Source organism: Pinus tabuliformis, chromosome 2_2 (assembly GCF_031772625.1).
Source record: "Pinus tabuliformis cultivar Carrire ecotype Pingquan chromosome 2_2, CPIR1, whole genome shotgun sequence".
NCBI classification, from domain to species: domain Eukaryota; kingdom Viridiplantae; phylum Streptophyta; class Pinopsida; order Pinales; family Pinaceae; genus Pinus; species Pinus tabuliformis.
Genome location: NC_142300.1, coordinates 629,673,351 through 629,687,418, shown reverse-complemented (window position 1 = coordinate 629,687,418; position 14,068 = coordinate 629,673,351).

The following is a 14,068-nucleotide window of genomic DNA, read 5'->3' as shown; positions in this document are numbered from 1 at the left end:
CTTCATCTTCAATTAAGCAATGACATTATTCTTCCTTTCTTCATCCATGAACTTATTGTTGTGGAGGTAAATCCTCTCTGCGGATAGAGACGATCCCTACTAGCCTAGACCGGGTCTAGCAACAATCAGACAATGCTATCACGCAAGTTCCTAATTGAAAATTAAAAGTGGATGATGAGAACCTACTTGGATTCCAATGCTAATATTCATAGGAGAGACGTCGCTCTCGTTCCTTTGCCTCGGCCAGTCACGATCCCCACGATCTCCGTGATTGGACACCTGCACATGCAAAGAACAACACAAATACAAGCATAAAATCCAATAGATGCAATTATATATCAGTCAGAAAAGATATAACTCAACATTAAACATAAGAAAATGAGAGTGGAACCATAATGATAGTCATCTATTATTGATAAATAACAAAGAAGAATACAACCATAGTTCTTACGTCAAATCCTCCTTTGGCTGGGTAGTCAGCTACACAAGTCTTGCAAAGCTTGTTGGGATGAGGAACAAGCCTCTCTATCTTTGGGTGACAAGAATCTCCTTACTTAAATTTGGCCTTATGGGTGCAAAGAAGGCTCTTGTAGCTTCAAACTCTTGAACTCCCGGTATTCTCTATCAATATGCTGGAACTACTGACTAGCTTGCTCAAGGGATAGAGACAAAGCTTTTATAGATAGAGAGGAAAGAGATAGGATCAACCACATTATTCATGGGATTGGCTTTATCACTTAGAAACTTCCATGAAAGGTGGAAAACCACTTCCCTTCTATGGAGATTCGAAGCCAAACCATCCTAGCTCAACATAGATTCAGTTGGTGAATGGGTTAAGGAGAACCTTCGGAAGCTTGTTCGTTGAAAAATTTACTCAATTCAGTTGGCGCGAGTGCGACTCTGAGATAGAGCGCCAATGGCGCGCCCTTTTTAGAGGATTTCCCTCATTGGCGCGGGCAGTGAACTGTGGACCCGCGCTAATGCAAAAAGAGGTCTTTTTATGGGTATTCTGAAGGAGATGTCTTCAGGGCATATGAAGCTCATACTTAGAGGAATATGATGCAAGTGGTTTCAGGTTATGTCACTTCTCACAGGTCCCAGAATGAGTCCTCCAGTGTGCGGGTGAGGGGTAATAGGGACGATGACAAACGGTGACAAATTGTTGTGTAACACTCCCCCTCTCTTCCCCCATCTCTCTCTCTCTCTCTTCCCTCTAATCCTCTCTCTTACCCCATCACTCTCCTTCTCTCTCTCAATTATTATCTCTCAGTCATCCTCTCTCTCACTCTCTATCTCTATATACCCCCCCTCTCTCTTTTCCCTCCAATCCTATCTCTTCCCCCATCACTCTCTCTCTCTCTTTCTCTCTCTCTAACTATGTTACTATATCCCTCCCTCTCTCCTTCTATCTCCTTCTCTCCCCCCTTCTATCTATCTCTCCTTATTTTTCTCTTTATATCACCCCTAAACATACACTCTTTCTCTCCATCTCTCCCTTGTCACTCCCTCTCTCTCTCCACTTCTCACTCTTTATGTATTTCTTCTTCCCTCCCTCTCTCCCCCTCCAAATCCATATCTCTATCACTCCCTCTCTCCTCCTCTCTCTCATCCTTCCTCTCTCGCCATTTCTCTCCTACATTTATCTCTCTTCCCCCATCTCTCTCTCTCTCTCTGCCCTCCAATCCTCTCACTATCTCTCTCCTACTCTCCTCTCTCTTCCCTCTCCATATTTGTGTCTCCCTCTCCCTCTTTTACCCTTATCTACCTCTCTCTCTTTTTATTCCCCCTCTCCCCTCTCCTTCAGTTTATCTCCATCTCTCCCTTGTCACTCACCCTATCTCTCCACCTCTATCACTTTATGTCTTTGTTCTTCCCTCCCATATATAGAGTTAATATATATCATGATATACTAATATATATTATAATATAACAAATCTAATATTGGATTAATTTTTTTTTATCATATTTAATAATATCAATATTATGATATATTAATATGAATATTAGATTTAATAATAATAATAATCTTTTAATATTAATATTATGGTTAATCGTATTTTTTTGCACGGTATTAATAATAATTTGGCCCATGATATTTTTCCCATAGGACTCACATAAATAAAACCTCTTTAATGAGTGTTAGTAAGTGTAAAGAGGTTTATGGAGAAAATATAAAAAGATGTTTATTTATTTACCATACCTCTTGTTTATTTATACTTTTATTTATTTATCATATTTCTTTTATTTACAATGGTATTTGGCCCATAGGCTTGGTATATAATTGGGCCATAGGCTTGGTATATAATTAGATGTTGATTTCTAATCCTATTTGATATGTTTTTATTTATTTACCATACATCTTTATACCTCTTTTATATTTATTTATTTATCATACCTCTTTTATAAATATGGTAATTGGCCCATGATATTAATAATTACGTGTCCCATAGGATCCACCTAAATAAAACCTATTTTTTGAGTTTTCATAAATATAAAGAGGTTAATGGATTAAAGATAAAAATAGGTTTTATTTATTTACGATGCCTCTAGTTTATTTTTATTTTTTTTATTTACCGTACTTTTGGAGTAAATATAAAAAAACGTCTTATTTATTTACCATAGTAAATATAAAAAAACGTCTTATTTATTTACCATACTTCTGATTTATTTATATTTTTAATTATTTACCATAGCTCTTTTTTTTACTATTCGTAAACCTATTTATAATTTAAATTTATGTTGTGTTTATACATAATAATAATTAGATAGATTTTTAAATAGGGCCTACATTAGATTAACAATGTTAAATGTTAAATATTAACGTTTACATTTATATTTAAGTTTACATGTTTACATTTTTATGTGAGATCTACCCCATGGACTCAATAATTTTTTTAGTTTTATTCTGAAATTACAAATAACTTTGAAAAATACATATAATAACCAAAAACAATTTTATATTAATTAAAATAAAATAAATTTCAATTAATTGAAAGTTAAAATAATATTATTTGAATGAAAAGTTGCTTTCTATTTTCAAAGAGAGTAAAGATATTTGTAATTATTTTATTTAAACTTTGAATTGCAAATAAATTAATAATTTAATAATTTAAACTGTAAAGGTCATAAATTTGGGGTTTTGGGTGATTTTGCCCTAAACCCTAGGGGTTATAGATCATCTGGCACTGTGGCACTGTTTCTACCCTGGTAACACCTATCCAAATCTCTGGGAGGATAAAAATGATCCAGATCGCGGGGTTGGATTTTCAGTGGACCCACCTATTTGGTGCCCCTAAAAACCGACAGATCAACCATCGGAGTGATTACAACTTCTATTGGCATCGAACTAGTGACAACTAGTTGGGAACTAAAGAAAGAGAGATGTAGTGAGCTACTGAAACCTGGAAAAAAAACTAGTAGGTTTTTAGATTCGAAGTTCCTTGTAATGGAGACGTGGTGGGTGCTTTAGTTGTTGGTTACATGTCTGGATGCCGAAAGATCAATGGATGCCGAGGATTCATCGAAAGTCGGTCTTTGACAAAGTTGAGGAAACCTTCGGATCCGAAGCTCGATGACTCTCACACAGTTGTTGAGCTAAATCAAATATTTAGCTTGCAAAATGATTGATCCAATCGTTAAGCACTATGGCAGAGGTCAACTATCTTGCTTCTTGGCCGATCCACATATTGTGCTAGATCTAGTGAGTAACTCTACCATTTTGTAATTAATTTTAGATTTTCTGGAGTATTTTCATATTATTTATTTTTTATTCGATTACATTTTTCATCTATATCTGGAAGATGATAGTGAATGGTTCCAAACTTAGATTTCACATTTTTCAATTATTTAAATCATGCTGATTTGATTTTTTTGGAGCTTCTCCACATTATTTATTTCTCTTGGGAGATCAGAGCTTCCATATATGTCTTCAAAACTTCGACCCAAAAAACCATTATCATTTTCCTCTTAAATGTGTTATTTATTTTTGGTTGAATTCAAATTGCAGATATCGACAAACATGGTTGCGAATGCAACTTCAGTAGCCATGGCCAAACACGTAGGAAAGCATGCCATATCAGTTAGTTCACCAAACTTGTAACGATACTATGTATTTCTTACTCAAAATTTTGATGAATATAAATGGAATTTAAAAATTTATTCATGTAAATTTTACTCTGGATATACTCTCTGTTCAAGGAGTAGATACGTTATTTAATCTAAAGAATTATTGACTCATCATAATTATAAAAAAAATACATAAAATGAATCATAGCAAATTGATAGTCATATTGTAGATAGCGAGGTTATCAAGATAATATACAAAATATATGTTACAGTCATTGAATCACCTAGAAAAGTTCTACGAGCCATATGCATTCTAGTAAGGAAGGTGAATAATGTGCAATGGAGATGAAATACAAATATGTTGGTGTTGTATTGTTTTAAACATTTTGATTGGTAATCAAACAACATACATTAATAATTTTTTTAATATATTTGTCCATATTCGATACAATTCTAAAAAATTATTTCAAGAGTTTTCTCAAGATGAATGAGACAGTTTCAGATTTGATGTTAAGATTATTGAGTGGAAAAATCACATCTGAAATATTCATATTCCCTGACTTCGCGAATATATCTTAAACGAGTGAATATATATCAATGGATCACAATTGTTGCAATGGCCATGAAGACATCAATTTTCACTTCATTGGGTTCACTATTTCTGGGAGAGTGATGGGGGTTGTTGGAGCAGAAAGTTGTCCAGATATAAATGGAGGTGCTGTCAATGTGAAGGTTGAACTCATTTCCATGAGAAATGATCTCATTAATGTTGTGTTTACGTTGCAGGGAGGTAGTTACATGTTTACAAATATTACTCCAAGGAAATATAGGCTGGTTTCTTCCCATCATGAATACATAAATTTCATCAATCCTCAAGCAGTATACAAATATCAGGTCATATCAAATCCCACTACATTTTTTTCAAAAGGAAAGGCCATGATATTTTGCTCTCTTTGCCTTCGTTTGATACACAGAAGAAGTTTGGAGATTCCTCAAGGTTGAGTGTCCAGAGGACACAATAGCCCTCCATGACAATAAATGTGAAGAAGTGGAAAGAGCGGGCTCTGTCAGCCAATTGTTAAACAGAGGAAGAAGATACAAGGTTATACCTAATGTCGATTCTAGCTAGGATGGCTCTACGCATGAGGTACAATGATTGAGGTTTATAGAGTATATTTTCTATAATATTCTCTTTCAAATACATGATTCTCATGTTCTCTTAATAATTGTCCAAAGAGGCTCTCCAGAGATGGAGTTGAGCTTTGGAAATATGGTAGTAGATGACATCTTTTCTGTCCCAGGTTATGATATGGATGGCTTATTTGTTTCTAAGGATAAACCTATTTAGGTGTTCATGTATATCTTTATTCAGATAATTTCCATGAGGTGAAGTGCCCTCAAAGCAGCTCCTTGGCCAAATCAAGCGCTTTGTCATGCAATATCTGATGCAAATGGTAAATTTGCTTTTAATTTTATTCCATGTGGAAAATAAAGGTTGTTTCCATTCTACAAGTGTGAGAATAAAATATTTGATGTTTCACGTCCATCTATAGAGATTCTTGTTGAGCACAGTCATGTCAATATATCTCAACCATTTCACGTCACAGGTTTCTCAGTTGGAGGAATTGTGGTGACTTCTGAAGGAGTCATTTTTGAAGGTGTTAAGATATTAGTTGATGGACGAGAAATAGCTACAATAGATGTTTAGGGATATTATAAACTTGATCATGCAACATCAACACGCTACACAATCAAGGTTGAGAAGGATCACTTCCAGTTTAACAATCTGGAGAATTTCATAGTTGTACCAAACATGGCTTCAAGACCAAAGATAGAAGCAACACATTATAATATTTGTGGTTCCCTAAAATTAGTGACAAATGGCTATTCTAGCAAGTTTTAGGTTGGCTTGACACACAAGCTAGACAATGTTAAGCCTAAATTAAAGAGGATTATGGATATGGGAAACTTCTACTTCGAGGTTCAATGAGGTGAATATCGAATATCCCCATTGACCACAATAACAGAATGTGATTCTGGCCTTCAATTTTAACCATCACATATTGATGTGACAATAACTAGACCAATGTTTGGCATTTAATTTATAAAGGCCCTTGTTGATATCTGTGGATCGGTAATATGCAATGAAGGATGTGACTCCTTGGTTTCTATATCACTTACTTCTCTCACTGTTGAACTTTGGGTTCAGAGAAGCTTAACTTTTTAAGTTTAACAAATGAGAGTAGTGACTTCATATTTGAGAAAGTCTTACCTCGTGCATTGCATCTTGAGGTAAAACATGGAACTTCATCTGATTTGTTAGATTGGGATGATGACTGGTGTTGGGAGAGAAAGGTTATTGATGTCAGTGTTGGTGTTTCTGATCATTCAGAGATAATGTTTATCCAAAAAGGCTATTGGTTGTGTATTATGTCTACTCATCGTGTGGATTATTACATCGTACAACCAAACAAAGAACCCATGAATTTGTTGATTGAGAAAGGTTGGTAGCAAATATTCTTAGAATCTTCTTGTGTGCACATGCTTAATTTCTTGAACTCGTGCATTTTCTTTGGAATATCTTCATTAGAATTCAATGTATTGAACCATAAGCCTATATATTTGATTGGTGAAAATATCTACTGAGTGGTGAAACAGATGTTGATTCAGGTTCTTATCCCAAAGAAAATGATTTGTCTCGAAGCATTATTATAGACGTATGGAAATAGGAGGGTGAATTTATAGATATGACCTTTAATGTCAAACTTGTTTCAAGTGATAATGGAACAAGAAACATTGTTGTATATCAGTACACTCACTGGGCCAATCTTGAAGATGAACTAGTCTTTGTTCTGAGAGATAAAAGTAATGCTAGTGAGAAGAATAATTTTGAAAAGGTCTTGTTTTATCCAAGAAGTCTTCACATTGTTGTTAAAACTGGTGGGTGTCAACCTACTATTCCTTCTTTTGTGGGGTGCCCAGGAAAGTACATTCAAGTTCATTGTTGCTAGCAATCCCAGGTGTTGACATTAAAATAATTTCTCAAAATGACAGTAGCAATGGTCTTCTGAAAAAGGGTGACTTGGTTATTCAAACTTCGACAGGATCATATGGTCTATTTTTGGGTGGTCCTCTGTATGATGATACTAAGTACTATGTTGAATCTTCCAAGGGATATTTTAAAATCACTTGCATTGGACCCCTTTTGAATCTTAGCGGTATGCTCATCCAAATTGATCGAACGCCTCACTCGACTAGCCAAACCATAAAGAATATTTGATCATCAATATTCGAACTTTTGTGCACTCCCTGCATTTGTGGTCCTCGATAGAGGAATCATTGAATTTGCGTCAAAAACCACTAGATATGTACAAAATCTCTTCAATCACATTGCTTCAAACTATGACCATGTAAGTCTGGATTTTACTATTACTTTCAATGCTTTACAATGAAACCAATGTAAATGCAGGTTGTATGTGGATAAAATATAAACCATTGTAAACGCAAGTTGTCTTGTATGTGTATGCAGGGGAATACATGATAAAATATTTGAGAGTGAATGGAATATTGTTTCAAGAGCTTTCATGCTCTATCTTGAGACTCAATATGCAACGTGGAAGTAGTTTGACCTTACTGGAAATGGACTCATATCCCGATAATGCATACAATTTATTTGTGGACATATTGATTGAGATGATGGGGAGCTTTAAATCATTAAAGGAGTTGGTCATATGTGTTGTGCCTTTGCTTAAATAAATATGTGTCTTCTCAATTTGTTGTTCGACATCTCCAACCTTTGTTAATGTGTGACAACTTTATCTTGGTAAAAACAGAATTTTTGCTTTTTTTTTACATGTGCAATGAACAACATATTTCAATGTCAAAGAATGTTTTCATTTGTTAGTTAGTTGTCATTTATAGCATAATTTTTTTTATACAGAGCATATATTGATGTAGCTTAGGTTGACTATTATGTTTTGGTTCATTATTATGTCTTGTTTGCAGATTCAGTATATCCAATAGATATGAAACAAAACCAAGTAACGAATTTGTTTCATATCTATTCCTTAATGAAAATCTGCACTACCTAAATTAAAAAATTTAACCTGCTATAAGATGTGAAAATACCATAAAATTCTTCCATGGTTTTTTTCCATGATGTTCATAATGAATATTTATGTCTTTTACCTCATAAATGAGTGCAGAGTTGGCTTATTCTGGTTTTGAAATGCAATGCAGGAACTTTCAAAATATCCCATACCTCGATGTCTCAAATCCCCACTCTCTCTTCTCCGTATGATACAGGTTTATGTAGACATAACTGAATTTCATGATAGGGAATCAATGTATTAGGTTGCTTTCTTCAGGGCACCCCTGCTCTAGAGATGATAAAACTTAGTTAATTGATGACTTGAATTATGATGATCCACGATATGTAAAGTTTTTGGAGGAAGTGATGTATTCAAATAGAGTTTCAAAGAAAGTAAGGATATTGGTATGAGAATATTCTTTTAAAATACAAGCTTCAAAATCTTTAAACCATTGACCAGTAAAAAGGCTTTCTGGCTTCATTTTCTTTTATTTTTTTTCTTTATGGAAGGGTATGACCAATGCAGGTTGTATGTGGATATGAGGATGAATTCTACTGTGGATACGAGGATGTGGAGACTAGTGGAATGACCTGCTTAGTCTTGGGAAACATCGATTATGGAAGCATTTGGCGGTTTCATGGAGTGGGTATGCGACATTTTGCCCCATTTTCATTTTGTTTATCATTCATTGTTTGCACTGTTTCTAATAGTCAGTTTTAAATATTTATATTTTTTTCGTTTATATCATTAAAATTCCATGTTTCCAAGGAAAGGTAACATTTTTAGTTGCTTTAGATGAGAAACATGCATGATTAAGATGTTCCTAATGAGTTTTGAACATTTTTCCAATACGCCTTGTCAATTTTGGATTTTGATTGTGGGTTATCGTTTTAATTGTTATCCAGTTTGACATTTGATTGACAATGAAATTTCATGCTTTTATAAATTATTTGTATGTTAATTTTTATTTAAGAAATTTGTCTTCAGTAGCCACACTTCAAACAATGGATTTCACACTACTAGGTTTAAGGTTTGGGTTATGTATTTGGTTAAAATTTCCCAAGATTTATATCATATCTCAAGTGTCAGCTTTGGGTTATTTATTTGGTCGAAATTTCCCAAGATTTATATCATATCTCAGCCTTTTGAAATTCATGCATTCATGCCATTCAAATGTAACACATCACGATAAGGATGGGGCCTATTAAGCTCACCAACTTTGTTACTATGCTTCATGAATCATAATTCAAATGGACTCTGAATTTGGTTCTTTTCCTTGACTAAACAATATTAAGAAAAATCCTCTCATTCAAACTCAACCCCAAGTCATACTCAAAATTTTGACATGTGAATAACATTGGCTCGACAACAAGTTTGACACCCAAGTCCTTGCAAGTCAGACAACATTGTCAATTTTTAAAAAAATTGATCATATCCTTAAATTGTTAGCCCTTAGACTCCCTCATTAAAGAAAAGATCATTCTATGATCTTCATAATTGGTCTATGAAAACTTGGATGGGGTGAAGTATGAGTTAAGGAGTATAGAAATACATTTTCCTTTACATTGCCTAGAATATTTTGAACTTTTGGAGGCACATCATGTGACACTAACATCACCACACTAACATTTTTTGTTAAAGTTCCACTGCAAGAGGCATCCACTGATTCACGTTCCTCAATTCGTGACCATAAATATGATTATTCCTGAACATTTTTCCTAGATGATGATAATGATATATAGTCCTTATCATCATCAAGTATGAATTTTATTTCTTCACTCGTGCTCCACCTTCCCCCTCCCAATTTTATATAAGCATCAGTTTCTCTTGCATGCTTCCCTTCGATTGCAAATTTATACCCATACCTGAAATCTTTGTCTTCATCTTGGTTCTTATGATTCTCTTCTTCTTCTAAGCTAAACAATTGGAAAAACATTACCTCCCTACCACCATAAATAGATAAATCATTTTTCCTACACTATATTTCAAGCTCCACAAGAGGAATACTAAAAAATTCTTGAGTTGTTTCTCCCTCTCCAATTTCCATAGAAACATCTTGATCTGGACCAGATCAATTTGTTATGTTTGTAAGATTGGATTCAGAACTATCAAGGTCCTTCAATGGTGCGACATCTCCACATATTTAATGAGAGGGAGGGACACCTGAATTTCCAAACTGAAGAAAGGTAGCTCTTTGTCCATTCACATAAGCATCTGAAAGGAGAAACCAGTCTGACCAAACCTAGAGAACATTCATCACTCTCTCTTTCAAGGACGCCATAATATAAATGTAAAAAAAATCACAAAAATATCCACACACTCATTACACTAATTATGATAAAAAAAAATTACGAGTAAAAATTACCAGCCACCTTGCTAATTGATGGCCAATAAGGTGCGTGATATTAATACATGATTTGTTTTTATCATTACTATACTCAACATGTTCTATTATTTAGAGTGAGATTTCATGAATTGGCAAACATGTTTTTCCACATTTCTTTTTTTATATCCCAAACAATTCGAATCCTGCTACATTTGGCCTACTCTACTTCCCTATGCTGCATGTGTTAAAGAGGGTACAAAACACTAATGATATGTTCTTTTGCAATAAGTTCTTCTCATTTTTTGGATGAATTTTGTGGAAATTGTATTCAAGCCAATCATGTGGCAGGAAATAATGTTACATTATTCTTTTTTATCATCTCTTGTTTATGATATAGCATGATTCTATTGTACTAGTTCATTACGACTATGTCATGTAAAGATCAAGTTGAGTGGGTTTTACATTTTATTTCCACTATAGTCAACAACTGAATATATGTTTTCTATTAGGTTGGATGATGGGACAACACACTTTGATTTCCACTAGTGCTCTCTTTTTCATATACTATCACAAGTGCACAAATACAAACTCACTTTTCCTTTTACCTGGATAAGAAAATGATGACAACTTTGTATTTTGTAGTCACAAGGATAACTATGTATTGGAGCTAGACCTTGAGCCCTTGAATTCATCCTTTCCTTACCCAACACGACCATATCCTATTGGTAATGGAGTTCAATTTCTGAACCAACATTTTCCTTCAACACTATTTCATGATAAAGAAAGAACAAAATCATTGTTGGATTTCATTCGAGCACACAAATACCAAATCCATGTCATTTTTCATTCCTTGGTTAATATATTTCATAATTTTGTTTCATAGTTAATTCATTATTATTCTATGCCAATAAATCTCTATCAAATAGCAGAGAATTGTTTTAGAGACATATAATATGAATTAGTTAAAAATTCACAGGGTTATTTTGGTTCTCATCTTTCTATTTCACTTCTTTAGAGAAAACTCTATATTCAAATACCAACACAACTTAAACCAAACTAAAATAGAGAATTGATCCAGGTGGATGTTGGTGGCCACCCACCTATCCCATTTGGATCCCCACAATTGTCTCTTTCAGCTTTTTCAGTTTCCTCAATTGTAGCACAATTTACTGTTTTTAGTAGTTTTTCGGGTCTTGAACTTCCGGAGTCGCTTTGAGGCCCTAAACGACGTTTTCTGGGAAATCTGGGGCAACAAGGGTCCATGGACCCATGTTGGTCCATGGACCCATGTTGCCTCCCAAAGTGGTAGTGCTCGGATATATCTTTCTAACGAGCTATTTTACGTGTCAAACGGAGATTGTATGCCAAAGTTACGACCCCAGGAAATTGATGTACCAATTTATCCAAACGGGGCCCACAATTTGGCGTTTCATCTTCTAGGGTTGGGTTTCGGGATGTGAAAGGTTTTCCATTGTTTCTCAACAATAAATAGGCCTTCTAGCCTCATTGTAACACAGTTCAGAGGCATGTTGCCACCACATCTCTTCTCAGAGATAAGCTACCATCACCCTAGCTAGTTTATTTCCATTACTGTTTGTAAGCATATTGCAGTATTTTACATTAATGAAATGAAGTATTATTTCCGCTGCATATCTGTGTTTATGGTTATCTCTGTAATTCTTTGCGTTCCTGTTTAAGTCCGGATCAAGAATCCTAATTATGAAGATGTTTCTCTCTCCATACCTTATAATGACATTATCTTTTTTAATTATACTTTAAGTTCATTGATAATAACCTATATTTATATATTTCTTATAGCACAAAATTGAACTCATGGTAAAAATACGAATATCCCATTAAATGTGACCTAAAGATGATTCAAAGAATATCACCTTTAGTCTGAGCACGTGGAAGAGTAATTTCTGAGGTGTGAAGTTTTATTAGAGGCATTGTTTGTTTATTTGTTTAGGTTAGAAAATGGTTTTCTCTTGATTTTATGTGACTTTCAATTTATCATATCTAGCATGTTGAGAAATCGGAAAGAATAATGTGTGACATTTATCTTGCAGAAATTGATGCTGAATGAAGGGATATAGAGTTTAACCAAGCTACAATCCGCTTTGGTAAAGGTAGAGGGACATCTTAAAAATTTACCTAGGAATACACCATATACATAGTTTGAACATAAGTAATATATGGCTTTTTATTTTGGAGATATGTTCTTTTTTCTATCCAAGATATCACAACAAAACAAATATTGATATTGTAGAAATTGTTAGAGGACCTCATTGAGGTCAGTTTTTTCTGATGTTCTATTTGATTGATACATTCTCATGATAGGAAGGCTCTAAATACGAATTAATGTTACCAAAACAAATTATATTCAAAGTTTATACATATAAACGATAAAAACAAATGTCAATTCCTTCATTTGATTGTTACTTGACTCTTGTGTGGGCAGGTTACATGAAATGTGATTGGAAAAGGATGGGGAGACAATATAGAGATCATGTCTTGGATATGATTCATTTGTTGTTGGAGATCCTTTAGGCACTTTAGCCATCGACATTAGAAATGTTCTAGTAAGTATTCCTATGGTTTTTAATGTTGTGATTCTTTCACCTCGCTGATCCGAATGGAAAATGGCATCAACCCATGGTATTCACCCATGGATTTACCCATGGTATTGTAAATGGCATCTGCCCGTGTTATAGACATTTTTGTGCCTCGCGACATGGAGCATGAAATGTCAATAATTACAGGGATCCTCAGTCCCTAAACATGTTGTTCTTACCCCTAAAAGAGCAAGGTCATCAAACAACAACAATTCCAATCAGTTCTCCACCTGAAAATACTTCAAAACAGGCTTATTTTGGATCATGTCAGCTGCTCCACTGAGCATCTGCGCTGGAATGCAACTGCTCCTCCTTGTACCTGCGCTGGAAGTCAAATCTAATGAAGGCTACCTGCGCTGGGCGAGATTGGCCAAGTGGCACAGTCATTCTGCAAGGTGTCAATTGCCCAGGAAGCTTCCAAACTGACACTTGGTTCATGAGATTCGCCCTGTGATGAGTAAGAGGTACTTGATCACCATGTGTAAGCAAGGATCTCCAAGTGGACACAAGAACTGAAGTTTAACTGAAGAGGGAGAGGACACTAGTCAGCTCTATGCCAGCCTCAAGCTGACTCATCCTCTCTTCTTCTCTCCTATATATAGAGCTCTTCTATGAGGTCTAAGGAGGCTGGAATTTTGTGTAAAGCAAGGAAGTGCTGGTGGTTTGCAGTCAGAGCTATTGGGTGATTGTTTTACTAGAGGTGAAGAGGAGAGTTCTTGCTGCTGGGGAGGTGCTGCTGGATTGGAGCCATCTATGGTTGTAACCTTCTCAGAACCCTGTTACTTCTATCAATAAAGTTTTGCATGTTCTCCTATATACTTGTATTGCATTGATGTATTGTATTTACATGTATATTTGATTCACTCTAATCCATGCATCAGTTATGAGTACTTGTATCTTGTAGTTTCCTCTCTTGTTTTGTGCAGGATCTGTGTGTAGCTGGACCGGCAAAGAGAGCTAGGAGCTGGGAA